The sequence below is a fragment of the Rousettus aegyptiacus genome, unplaced genomic scaffold (genome assembly GCF_014176215.1).
Source record: "Rousettus aegyptiacus isolate mRouAeg1 unplaced genomic scaffold, mRouAeg1.p scaffold_m13_p_6, whole genome shotgun sequence".
In the NCBI taxonomy this organism is placed as follows: Eukaryota; Metazoa; Chordata; class Mammalia; order Chiroptera; family Pteropodidae; genus Rousettus; species Rousettus aegyptiacus.
Window position 1 is genome coordinate 19,956,400 of NW_023416309.1, and position 13,912 is coordinate 19,970,311.

The window sequence follows — 13,912 nt, forward strand, 5'->3', positions numbered from 1 at the left end:
CAAATCAAATTAAAGATTCTCGACATATCAATATATATTACAACTAGAATAGTGGACCAAATACTATCAAACACTGTACTAAATTATTCAGGAATTACTTCTAAAATACTTGTATCTGATTTTCCTAAATAGAATGTGTAGGGTTTCAAATTTTTGTTAATCTCATGAAGAGTACAGAGTAGCCAAGGTAAATACTTCAAAGTACAGTAAATACATTTTTCATGGTCCTTAAAAAATGTTTTATTAAATTATAGGAAACTTCATAATTAAGAAGTTTGAGGTTTTACAATAATGAAAACACTACATTTATTGGATTCTCTTTCTCAAATACACTATGAGGCATATTTCTTTAGCACAAGTTAGTTTATACATAATCAGTTAATACATGATGTCAGTATTAAGCAGAAGTCAGATTGGTTCACCTCTGATATTACCAGGATCCATATGAATACAAACTAACAGTTGAGTGTTGAATGAAGCAAAACAATCTTGTACATAATGACAATTCGCCCCAGGTTTTTCATCTTTGCAGTATTTGGCCGTGTATAGAGTCTTGGAAATATTCATTGGCATATTCTGTTCTCCATGCTTTTTGTGACTTTTGTCTTCACAACAACAACTTTGAATCCACCTTACACTCCCTCTTTCAAGCTCATTTTAGCATTTATTTTTAGAGTGAAGTGCCTTCTTTCCTACGACCTATTGTATATACTCAGAATTTTAGGAATTTAATAGCACTTGTGAAATGTTTTAGAAGCAAAACTGAATCACCAGACCCTTACAAACCCATATAATTTTGTTTTCTGTCAGTGCTTTGATCACAAGCACACTGATGTTGAATGGCCTAACCAAACCTCATTATCTCATTAACTTTGTTATTTTTAGTCCATGATTTTGCAAAATGCAAGGTTTTGTATAAATTTATTTATTCTATTATTATCCAATACTGGGCCACAATCTAAGAAACTAAGATAATTAAGATGACATCAGTGTTAAAAAAGTTCACAGTTCAATAAAAATGCTTAAACGTTGCAATTATAAATCTATAAACAAAGTATTATGAGACCACAGAAAAGGGAAACACGAATTCAAAGTTTGCCAAAAACTTTCTAGGAGGTGTTGCCACCTGGTTAAGTCAGGATGGGTAGGTGAGAAATGTAGTGGAGAACAAGACAAGCCATTTCAAGCATGTTCACAGTCATAAAAAAAATAAACTTGCATGGCTTAGTATGAGGAGGGATTTTTAATTATCAGAATGTCTAATCCAGCACTTGATAACATATTATGAATTTATCATACATTTTTGGTCTGAAATATTCTGTAGGTTATGCAAAAATTATATTATCAAGATTTAATGAATGACGTTGAATTAGTTGGCAGTAGCAAGAAGAAAGAACAAGATAGTAATAGCTAATGGAGAAAAAAATTAATACAAGTGAAAATATACCCTATTGACAAATATAACCTATTGAAAATATCTCCTATCACAAAAAGTGGATTTTATAATAGAGCATTCAAGTTTTTATGCTGACAACATCTACTTTACAGAAAAGAAGGTGGGGAAATGCTAGAAACCAAAACTAATCCAAGAGTTCACAGCTTATGTAGTAGTATAATTCACATAAGAAATATTAGCATAAAACTCAGAGCCAGCAGAGAGCAGAGTGCTTTCCCCATATACAGTTTTTCAAACATTACACAGAGAACTAACAGGCTGACATTTGCATTTTTCCCAAGTATAAAAAATAGTGGATTAATCTGCAGTGAACATATTTAGAATTTCATTACAAAGAAAGGCCGAAACATGTAGGCAACTTCTAAAATCAGAGGTGCAAATACGCAGTGAAAAGACCTGTGACAACAATGTGTGTGTTTAAAGGCTGGAATCAGTAGCAACAGCTATAGCCGGGTTTACAGCAGCCTTGCCAAGAAATATAATTTAATTCTTACTGTTGTAAAAGAAGAATGTACTTTGCTTGGGCTTTTAATATGCGTATAATTCTATAATTAGGGATTAGTTTAGAAATGTCAGGAAACCACTGTGTGGTTTCTGAAAGTGCAATATAAATTCAGAGAAATATAAAAAAATATAAGGCTTTGTAGAGACCTAATGATTTTGATCCTTTGTGGCTCTGAGTGAAATAAACTGTTTTCAATGCACTGCTGTATGAAATTCAAGAACCAAGGGGGTATAAGCAATTATTTACAAAATATGGAACTGGGTGTCAAACAGCAATACATGGCTTTGCTAAAAAACCAGTTGTTTCGTGGAAATCTTTTTTTGGGTAAAAATCAATGTTTAAAAGCACTTCAAACTTCCTTAAAAGATTAAAAGAAGAAAATACAATAAGAGAAGGAAAAACAACATATGTTTTAGGTGATGTTATCATTTTAATCTGTTTATTAAAAAAATAAGCTGTTATATTTTAATGTTAACTGTATTTTTTAATTTCATAATTAAAGATAGTTTAATATTTCCTCAAAGATGATATGTACTGTGTAAACTGTGCTTCAAAATTCAACCAATTTGGCAGCATTTATTAAGTGCCTATTGTGTGCAAAGGCATGAAGGAAGGCATAATCTTAGCCTTCGAGAAGCTAGGATACATACTCATTATCATAGATAAATATGCAAAAAAGCAGAGTGTGAAATGGTAAATAAATGAGCTGTGAGAACACAGAAGAAAAAAGTTATTGATGCTCAAGGATATGAAAGCTTTTTAGAAGAAAAGCACTTGAGCTGGGCCTCAAACTTTTGGGAGGAGTTTCATAGGGACTTAGGGAAAAATGGAGAAGCATATAATGGAGAAGGACTGTATTGAACAAATGCAGGAGATGAGAAAATTAGAATTGTTATTCAAGACCCCATGAGTGCTTTTTGAGGCTTGAACTATGTTTGGGGAAAAAATGAGATTTAATAATAGACTTGATTTGACAAAGATCACTGAGAGTAACATTATGAGAAAGTTAGACTAAACTGTGGACAATAGCTATCCATCAAAAATTACTGATGAGAGAGTGAGTAGGTCAAAGTTTTTCTTCAGGAAAATTTTATTGTTTAACATGTGGAGTTTGGATGACTTGCAGAATAAAGCTCCCTTAACTGGGCAGAGTAGTAGGGAAAGGCAATAGGTCATATTAATTACCAACATCTCATAGTTGGCTAAATGATACCTATCAAATTTATTTTGGTGAAAAATAATCACTCTAAAAAGTTCTTAATGAATGTTACACTAATAATATTATGGTGAGCCCTATGCAATTGTTTCTATTTAATTGTTTTTTACTTACAAAAATGACAATTTCATAAAGTTCAGTTGAATCTAACCCATAATGACTCTTGTGCTATAACATTAATTCATTTATCAAAGTTTCTAATTTATGTTTCCAAGAATATACAGCTAGCTTTTATGTCAGGAGAAAAATACTTTTGAGTATACTAAAGAAAGAAAAGGCAAAATTTGGAAAAAGGATCAATGTCTACTTTCCACAATATGGCAGACTGAAGCAATAGAACCCGTTTTATCCACTACTAATGCTAAAATACTGCATAAAATCAAATTATTGGAGAATATTAAATTTATAGAGGGGCTATAAAGAAAGGAAGGAAATTCTCTAGGTGCCAGAAATAAAGGTAATGTGGAAGAGTGCAGAATGTCCTATTGGTTACAGGCTGGTGTTTTAATACTGGCGATATCTCTCTGGGTCCCTGCAGAATAGGGAGTGAGAAGTGAGACTGCTGCATGAAGCATGTAACTTGGTGCTTCTCCTCAGTGAATAGCACATCCAGAACTCCACCCACCTGCCAGGGAAGCCAACATGAAGCTTCATGTCGCAAAAATTTTACCTTTATGAAGATAAAATTTTTAAAATTAACGTAATAAAAGAAAATCTTGTACTTAATGAAGGAGCAGTGACATCCAAATATACAAACCAAGAAATTAAAAAAGAACTGGTCTGCTGGTGGCCCAGCAGAAGCAAAAAAAAAAAATTCATAAAAAACATTACTCATGAAGAAAATACGAAATAACAGTTTAAGTGACATTGTGCCCACTAGTATTAGAGTAAACATATTACTCTTGAGATCTACCAACTCCATGAGGTCTTATTCCAGTTCGTACAAATGAGGAAACGGGCATAGCAAGGTTAAGATATATGAACAGTTAGTTATATTACTAGAAAGCAAAGTGAATCAATCTTGATACTTAGGGTTCAAAATTTATGCTCTTATCAACCTCACTTAGATGCTTCTTTGATGTAAATAAGACTGTATTATAATTAAAAATTAAAACAAGTCTCTGGAAGTGACAACCCATCTGAAGCTAGGTGAAAATATAAGTCATTAATGGAGAAAAGATTATATATATATATGCAGCTGAGACAATCTCAAGCCCAGTTAAATCCAATAATTTCTGCTACATACTGTGTTCTTCCAGTTGAATACAGTTGAATAAAAATTCACAGCTTATTCAACTGACCTCAATTAAATTAATCATTCCTAACTTTAGGTAAACCATGAGTGCTATCTAACAATCTTACTGTTTTCCCATGTTCCAATAACTTTCTCATACTCAGATATCAGATGGACTCCTATGTCATTTCTAATCTCATCTCAAACCTCAACATAACTTCCATCCTCCACAGTCTCAGCTGGTAACTTGAGTTCCTATTTCTCATAGAAAATAGACACAATCTAGAGAATGCCCAACCTCACCAACATTTTTTCTTATCTAACTGTATCTTTACATTTACACCATGCCTTCCCTCCCATTGCTATAGATGAACTCTTACTCTTGTCTAAAGCCACTTGTGAAGTGGAACTTATATTTCCTCATCTACTCAAGTTTATTATTCTAGCATTTCTCCTTCTCTCCTACATTATCAGTTTTTCCTTTCTCATTGATTATTCCCATAAAAATATAAATATAGAGAAAGTGTTCATATGTCAAATCATGGAGGCAAAATATTGTTTGATATATTTTAAAAACCTTATGTACCAACAGAAGTGTAATTTGCATAACAAAGTCTATAAGGAAAACAGAAATCACATTATGAAGGGTAAATTTTTGTTGGTTAGTCAATTAACTTTATTACATTTTATTTCTTTTTTTCTCACGTATTTCATCCTCAAAATAATGTACAGTGCAAGAATTGCTTGATTACTACTTAGAGCTATAGTTATGGTTTGACTTTTGTTTTAATGCACAATGTATATTTTTAATTTACAGATATCTTTTTATTCTCTCTGAAACTATAGTTATTTCTCCATAAATGTCTCTTTGTAAATATTATATCAAAAAATAGAAAATATTTTACCTGAGTTTTAATAAATATATTTAAAGAACAATTTATATCTCATCTGTTAATGTCACATGATTGATGTCTATTACAACAGAAAATTATTAGAAAATTAATTTTAAACCAGAGATAAATTAAAGGGCCAAACTTATAGTTTTTCAATAAAATACATACTATTATAAGCTTAAGTATATCTTTATGGGAGCAATTGTGGAAATTTGAATTAGGACTACATATTTGATAATAGTAGTAAATGTTAAATTTCCTAGAGTTTTATAATTTATTATACTTATGTGGAAGAATGTCTTTATTCTTAGAATAACTAACTCTGAAATAGTTCAGGGAAAAAATACTATTATGCTAAAATAGAAGCAAAATATAGGTTTTTATTGTATTATTTTTACAGATTTTATATAAATTTGTAATTTTAAAAATGAAACAAATTGGAAAAATAATTAATTTTAGTTTATTTCTTTAATAAAAATATTTTATATGTGCACAAAGTAAGGCAATATCAGGTTTATTCAAATGGTGTGTGTGTGTATTCAAGAAAATCTTTATCAGTAATCTCCTGTAATTTATGCAACAAGATTTAATTTATTCTATGTTGTTATACAAGTTCTCAAAATTATTCATTGACCCAAATGAGATTTTAGGTAGGTTTTCATCTTAGTTATATCATCTATATCTGTGAATATAGACATATTTCTTTTTTCAAGCCCCTTCCCACAGATATTTGGCTGACCTTCTTGGAACACATTTTCCAAGCCTTTATTGTCCACTGTCTAACTCTGTGCGTATATGTGTGTGTGTGTAGTTTCCTTTCTGGCTGTGTTCTTATGTTGTGTTTTTTTAAATTATTGAAATTATTTATTTTCAATCTAATAAAAATGAGAAAAAATCTGACTGCTTATAAAAACATTTAAAAAGCCATTTTTAGTATATTTGGATTTGATTTTAGAATAATGTTATTTTTGCAGATTATTACCATCTAAAATAACATTATTCTCCTATTTTAGAATATGTTTTTACATCGGAGAGCACTTAAGATTTGTATATATAAGCATTATACAAATAGATTTATTCAGGTTGGCTCAATGTCCATTTTTGACAATTTTATTGAGATAAATGTGCATAACAAACAAATCAACCATTGAAAGTATACAATTCGGTAGTTTTTAATATACTTCAGAGTTGTGCAATCACCGTCACAATTTAATTTTAGAATATTGTCATCATCCTAAAAAGAACTCCCATACCCATTAGTAGTAACTTTTTGTTTCCATTTTCCTCCTTCCAAACTCCCTCCATAGCCCTAGGCAACTACTAATCTACTTTCATTTAGCATAATATTTTCTGTTTTTATCCCTGTTGTACATGTTTCAGTACTCTATTTCATTTTAGTGCTAAATAATATTGCTTTGTATCATCCATGTATCAATTGATGAACATTTGGATTGTCTCCACTTCGAGACTATTATGAATAATTTGGCTATGAATATTTGTGTACAAGATTTTATGTGAATATATATTTTCTTTTCTTTTGGGAATGGAATTCTGTGTCATATAGTATCTCTTTGACATTTTGAGGAAAAGTCAAATTCTTCTCAGAGGTACAATACATTTTCACAAAAGTGATCATATAGATAATAATTATGTAATTAATTAATCAATTATTTAAAATTATGTCCTTGAATGCAGAGACTAGGACTTACTCATATTTATTCTCAGCAACACTTTTGTTTACTAATCATAATTGTAACTATAATCTTGAAATATTTCTTGATGCGAACCAACTTATCCTTCACAATTTTCATTATTTTATGTTTTAGACAGTCAATATTTACTTTCAGTTTTTTACTACCAGAAAACATCCCAGAATCTTCTGCTGCTTATACTCATGATGCTAATGGATTAGAAAAAATCTTTAAGTTAGGATTTTAGAAATATCCAGCAGTCAATCTGACATATTTTTTGCTTATATTTGATCAGTTTTGACTAGATTATACACACAGATAGATTAAGGGTGTTCATATTATTAAGGACATTAGAAAGAGCTTGCTCTCAAATTAGCCTCTTTTGTGCATGAAAAACACATTGGCCTCCATTTAGCCTTGAGGGGTATACATGTACTTTAATAACCATAAAGAGATTAATTTTCTATACTAGGCTGTTAAACATTATCCCTTGAAATTCTGTTTTATGTAATGTGTTCAAATGAAATGTGATCAAATAGAAACTTTGAAATTAAGAATTTTAAATATCCCCATCTTCTTCCCAAATAACAAATTAGCTGTAAAAGCAAGTCTCTGTATTAATTTGCAAATGAACAAGGACTTTGGAGTTATATCCACATGGGTCCCAGGCTGCTGTTGTATTAATTATTAGATAGATTAACTACACACTGAGCTGGCACTTTTCATTAAACAGCTGCTAAAACATGAGGGATGAATAATGCCTTATGCTTTAGCTTCAGATGCATGTACCCTGAGGCTATTTAACATAACTTAATACGCTACTGTTTTCCAAAGAGATAAATTTTACTTAGTTGGAGAATGTTTTGAGATAGCATAGGTTAAACTTGTCAATGTCTGTCCTCAATTTCCAAATAACAACAAAAAAATCAAATATTAATACTACTTAATTTTCTAAATTCATATTAAAATACTTTAATTAAATTTAGGCAGTATAAGAAAATAAATACACCATGATATCAGGAACCAATAAAGATAACTGGTTAAGGTTAAATGAGGTCTCAAGGCTGAGTCTCTGCTCCAACAGGATTAGTATCCTCTTAAGAAGCAACACCAGAGTGCTCGCACTCTCTCTCATTCTCTCCACAAGCATATACAGAGAAAAGACCATGTGAGAACGTATCAAGAAGACATTCTGCCACCCAGAAGGGGAGCTCTCACTAGAAACTAAATCAACTGGAATCTTGATCTTGAACTTCTAGCCTCCAGAGCTATAGGAAAATAAATTTCTGTTAAGATACCCGATGTATGGTGTTTTGTTCCTGCATGCAGCCCAAGCAAACTAAAACACAAGGAAAGATGTAGAACCTCTGTAGAATCAGAATCAGATAATCAAAAAATGAAACATCAGATAATCTAAACAATGAAACATTCCTTTAAAGCACATTTTTAGTTCCATACAGCATTGACACCTTCCTTAAGCTTCAGAGTTGTATATTTAAAATTCTGCTAAATAGACACAGCTAAACTCCCAAAAGAGCTTCAATCTTGTCATACCTAGTGCTGAACTGACTTTCTTCTCTTCCAAAGGAGCTTCTTTCTCATTTATTTCCCATCAAAATTCATGACATCATTATTGTTCCATTCATCTTGACTCTTCCTTTTTCCTTTTTTCTTCATTCATCCAACCCTCTAATTTTTACCAGCTGAATGTATTTTAAATCTGCCTCCATTTTAATAATGAGCACTTTTTTTTTATCACTGTTAACTATCAAGGTAAATTATATTTTAAAAAATATTAGCATTAAATAATAAATACAAAAAAGGTGTAATTTATAGCTTTAACTTACATTTTACTTAATTTGGATGAATTCATGAACAAAGAAATGCCTATCTGATGAAAAGGAAAAGGAAGAACAACAAAGATATGCTTCCCAGGCAGAGATACCTGGATACTAATAATTTCTTACTTATTCTTCCGTAAATTCATGAATAGAATAGGTTCACCTGCATAAATTCATGAATAGAATAGGTTCACCTGCATATATGTAGTGGTAATTCTCACCATTATCGGTATTAATTATAGTAATAATTTCTATTATTCAGGAAATTGGTTTGTACCACAAGCCACACTTTTGCAGATCTATACTCTCTCTTTTGTAGCACAGCAGTTGAAAAATGTTAGGAGGGCATTTTATATCTATGAAGTTTTTTTTTTTTTTTTCATATCAAGCTGGTTGATAATTGTGACATTTAAACCAAGAACTATTATTATCTTATTTATATTAAATCTCTCAATAATTAGACAAATATTAAATTTTCTAGAAAGTCACCAACTCTATATTCCAAACTTTATAAGATTCACAGATCATTGTAGCTAGCTCTGACTTAATATATTTCACATGTAAAATAGGTATGTTAAAGTATTTTAATGTTATATCTATCATCTATCTATCACTTATCTATCATCTATCATCTATCTATCTATGGAAAAATTACTTCAAAGAAATAAACTACCAAAACTCACACAAGGAGTTATAGGTAATATAAATAAGCTTATGTCATTCAAAAACTTGGGTCAATAATTAATAATCTTCAAATAGAAATCATCAGATCCAGAAGAAATAATATTATTTTTTCAAAATTTATTCCAGAGAACAGTAGAGGGAACATTTCATAACTCATTTTATGAGGCCAGCATTACCCTATTACCAAAACCAGATAAAGTCATTGCATCAAAGGAAACTACAAATCAATATCTTTCACAAAAATAAATGTAAATATTATCAACAAAATATTAGCAAATAAAGTACAACAATGTATACGAATGACTATATATATGATAGCCATTTGAGATCTATTCAAGTTATGTAAATCTTGCACAATATTTGAAAATCAAATAACATAACACTCCACACTATTGACCAATGGAAGAAAAATAATATCATTATATTAATTGGTACGGAAAAAATTTTTGAAAAAAATCTAACATCCATGCATGATAAAAACTCTCAGAAAACTAAGAATAGTAAAAAACTGACTCAATTTGATAAACAAACCTACAAAATAAAGAACATTTACAAAAAACCCTGGAGCTAAAATGATACTTAATGATGAGAAACTGGATACTTTCTGCCTGTGATAGCAAACAAATCATGGATGTTGCCTTTCATCATTAAATTCAATATTGCAGTAAAAGAATTCTAAAGCAATACAAAGAAATAAAAAGTGTACAAATTGAGAAGGAAAAAACAAAAATTTCTTTGCTTGAAGAAAATGTCAGAGAATTGACAAAAGTTTTCAGGATACAAAGTTATACAAAAGTAAAATGTTTTCCTATATAACAGCAATGAACAATTCGCATTTGCAATTAAAAACACAATATCATTTATAATAGCACCAAAAAATGAAATATTTAAATATAGTTTTAACAAAATGCAAGGCCTGTGTATAAAAAAATTATAACACTCTGATCAAAGACATCAAAGAAGATCTAAATAAGAGGAAGACTATTCTATGTGTATGGATAGAAAGATATAATATTGTTAAGATGTGAATTCAAGCCAATCCCAGTTAAAATTACAGCAGGTCTTTAATAGATATCAATGAACTGCTTCTAAAGTTTATACAGAAAAGCAGAAGACCGAGAGTAGCCAACACAATACTGAAAAGAACAAAATTTGAGGACTTATATTACTAGCTACAGCAATCAAGACAACATAGAATCGACGAAACAAAAACAAAACAAAACAAAACAAAACAAAACAAAACAAAACAAACATATAAATCAATAGAACACAATACAGAACCCAGAAATCAACTCACAAAAAGTAAATGGAGAGAGGACAGTGCTTTTCAACAAGCAGTGTTATAGTAACTGAACATCTATTAAAAAATAAGGGACCTAAATACAGACTTTACACTAACAAATAAAAAAGAAGAAGAAAAAGAAGAAAACAAAAATACTCCATAGAACACAGACTTAAATGTAAAACATAAAACAATAAAACTTCTAGAATAAAACTTAAGAGGAAATCTAGGTGACCTTAGGTTTGGATATTGAGGATTTAAAACACAACAAAACTACAATCCTTGGGAAAAAAATAAGTTGGTTTTATTATAATTATTATTATTTTTTTACTCTATAAAAGACCTTGTTAAGAGGATGAAAAAACAAATCTAGAAAAAAGCATTTTCAAACACATATCTGATTAAGGATTCTTATCTTAAATATAAAAAAAACATATAATTCAATAGTCAGAAAACAAATGACCCAATTCTAAAAAACAAACAAAAGGTCAGAAAAGTGACCTCATCAAAGAAGATATGCTGATTGTAAATAAGCATATGAAAAGTTTCTCAAAACCTTTTGGCATTGGAAATACAAAGAAAATTGAGATGTAACTGCACACTTATTAAAATGGCTAAAACTAAAAGACGAACAATATCAAAGGCTGGTGCAACAGAAATTCTTATTTATTGCTCGTGGAAATGTAAAATGACAGAGCTACTTTGGAAGGCACTTTGGCAATTTCTTACAAAGACAAATAGTCTTTTATATGATTCAGCAATTATACTCTTTTTTTACCCAAAAGAATTAAAACAGCTGCACATAAATGTTTATAGCACTTTATAAATGTCAAAATCTAAGAAAAAAGAAATGGCCTTAATAGGTAAACTATGGTACACCCATACTATAGAATATTATTCAGTGGTAAAAAAGAAATGAGCTTACTCAGAGTCACAAAGCTCTTCCTGAGGGCTCAGTAGCACCCTATTTGCCCTCCCAGGAAACCTCACAATCAATCCATCCAGACCAAGCAACATGGTGTTTAAACTGCCATCTGTGAGCTGCCCTTGGAAAGGGCCATATGATAAAGAACTGAAGGGGGCTTCTCATTGACAGCCCTTGAGCAACTGCGGCCTTCAGTTCAACATCCCATAAGGAACTGAATTCTGCCAACAACTATGTGAGTAAACTTATAAGCAGATCCTCTCCCAGGGGAGCCTTCAGGAATCAGTCAACAATAAAACATGGTCAAAGATCGGAAAGGAAATGTGGAGAAGTGAGAGACATCCCCAGATCTCTTCCTTGAAACAATAAGTTGAACATCTGAAACTCAACAAAAACACCCAAACTGCACTCCAACACATCTGAGCATGGGATCTGTGCAAAAGAGCCACCAAGCTACCCAGAACCCTGGGTTTTGGGCAGTGGACTGGCAGAAATAATAATAAAAAAAAACTACCTCTTGCAGTCATTGGAGGTCTCTGTAAGGGGAGGAGGAGGAAAGAAGGTGCACAACTTCCCTGAATAGCCCTGCCTGGGAGTGCTGTAAGTTACATGTAGCCAGAGGCAGAAGGTAGAGAAGCAGGACAGGACTGCAGAGAAATAACAGTTGATTTTTACCAGCCACGGTTACAAAATCGCAAAAATCGAGCCACAGCCTCCATCCTCCAACCCAGAGGGTCCCTCCCCCTTTACCCTCTGAGACCTAAAACTGCAGAGCCCCAGGGGAATCTGAGCAAACGCTACTGGAACTGTTGCTAACACTGACAGGAACTGAAACTGAGAGTAGTGAGTGTGATTAAACATCTACAAGAAAATAAAGGCATTTTATAAAGACATTTTAAGATTTTATATAAAGCAGGGACCCAAGAGGCTTAGACGCCACCTACTGGAAACCAAAGGAAAAATGCCTTCTTTGCAGCAGGCTAAATAGAGACTTTTATATAATAAATCTTTCTGGAAAAAAAAGCAGAATACATTTCCATTAATGCCCAGGCACAGAAACAGCCTATTGAGCAACCAAGATAACAAGGCATCTCAGAAAGAAAGAGAAAAAGCTCCAGAAAATAAGCTTACAGACATAGAAATATGCAACTTAAATGACAGAATTCAGAATGGTACTTCAGAAAAAACTCTGAGTTTCAAAACGAGTCATATAAACAATTTTAGAAATTGAAAAAACAACTAGATTGAAACCCTCAAAAAGAAGAGAATAGATCTTCTAGAGATAAAATACACACACACACACACACACACACACACACACACACACACTGCAAGAGCTGAAAAATGAAATAGCAAGCTTGGGAAATAGTCGACCAAATGGGGAAAGGATCAGTGATACTGAAGACAGAAATCTAGAAATAAATCAGAAGGAAGAAGAGAGAAACCTAAGAATGAAAAATAATGAAAGAAATTCAATAACTAGCTGATACCATTGGGAGAGGAAACAGAAGAATAATAGGTGTTATCAAAGGCAAGGAAAAGGAACAGGGACTAGGAAGCATTTTCAGACAAATAGTTGATGAGAATTTCCCAAATCTAAGGAATGAGCTGGGATTTGGAATTCGAGAAGTCAACAGAACACCCAATTCCCTCAACCCAAAAAGGCCTTCACCAAGACACATCGTATTAAAATTATCAAAAATCAATGACAAAGACAGAATCCTCAGAGGAGCCAGGGAGAAGAAAACAGTAACTTATAAAGGAAAATCCATTAGATTATCCTCAGACTTTTCAGCACAGACTTTACAAGCCAGAAAGGAATGAAATCAAATATTTAAACTATTAAGTGAAAAGAACTACCAGCCTAGAATAATGTATTCAGCTAAGCTCTCCTTTAGATATGGAAGAGAAGTTAAGACCTTTCTAGACATACACAAATTAAAGGAATTCTCCATTACGAGACCTGGAAATACTGAAAGGTCAGCTCACCTAAAACAAAATGATAACAACGACAAAAAAAAAAACCCACAAAACATAATTAAGAGTAAAGTAGCTATCATGCAAATAGAAGCAGAGGAGTGCAACCCTTACAAAGAACAGGGCATTATAAGCTTAAATAATAATAAGAAAATTGCCATAGCAAGATAGTAATGAATGTTCAGCATACGCACAGACAAATTGAGAA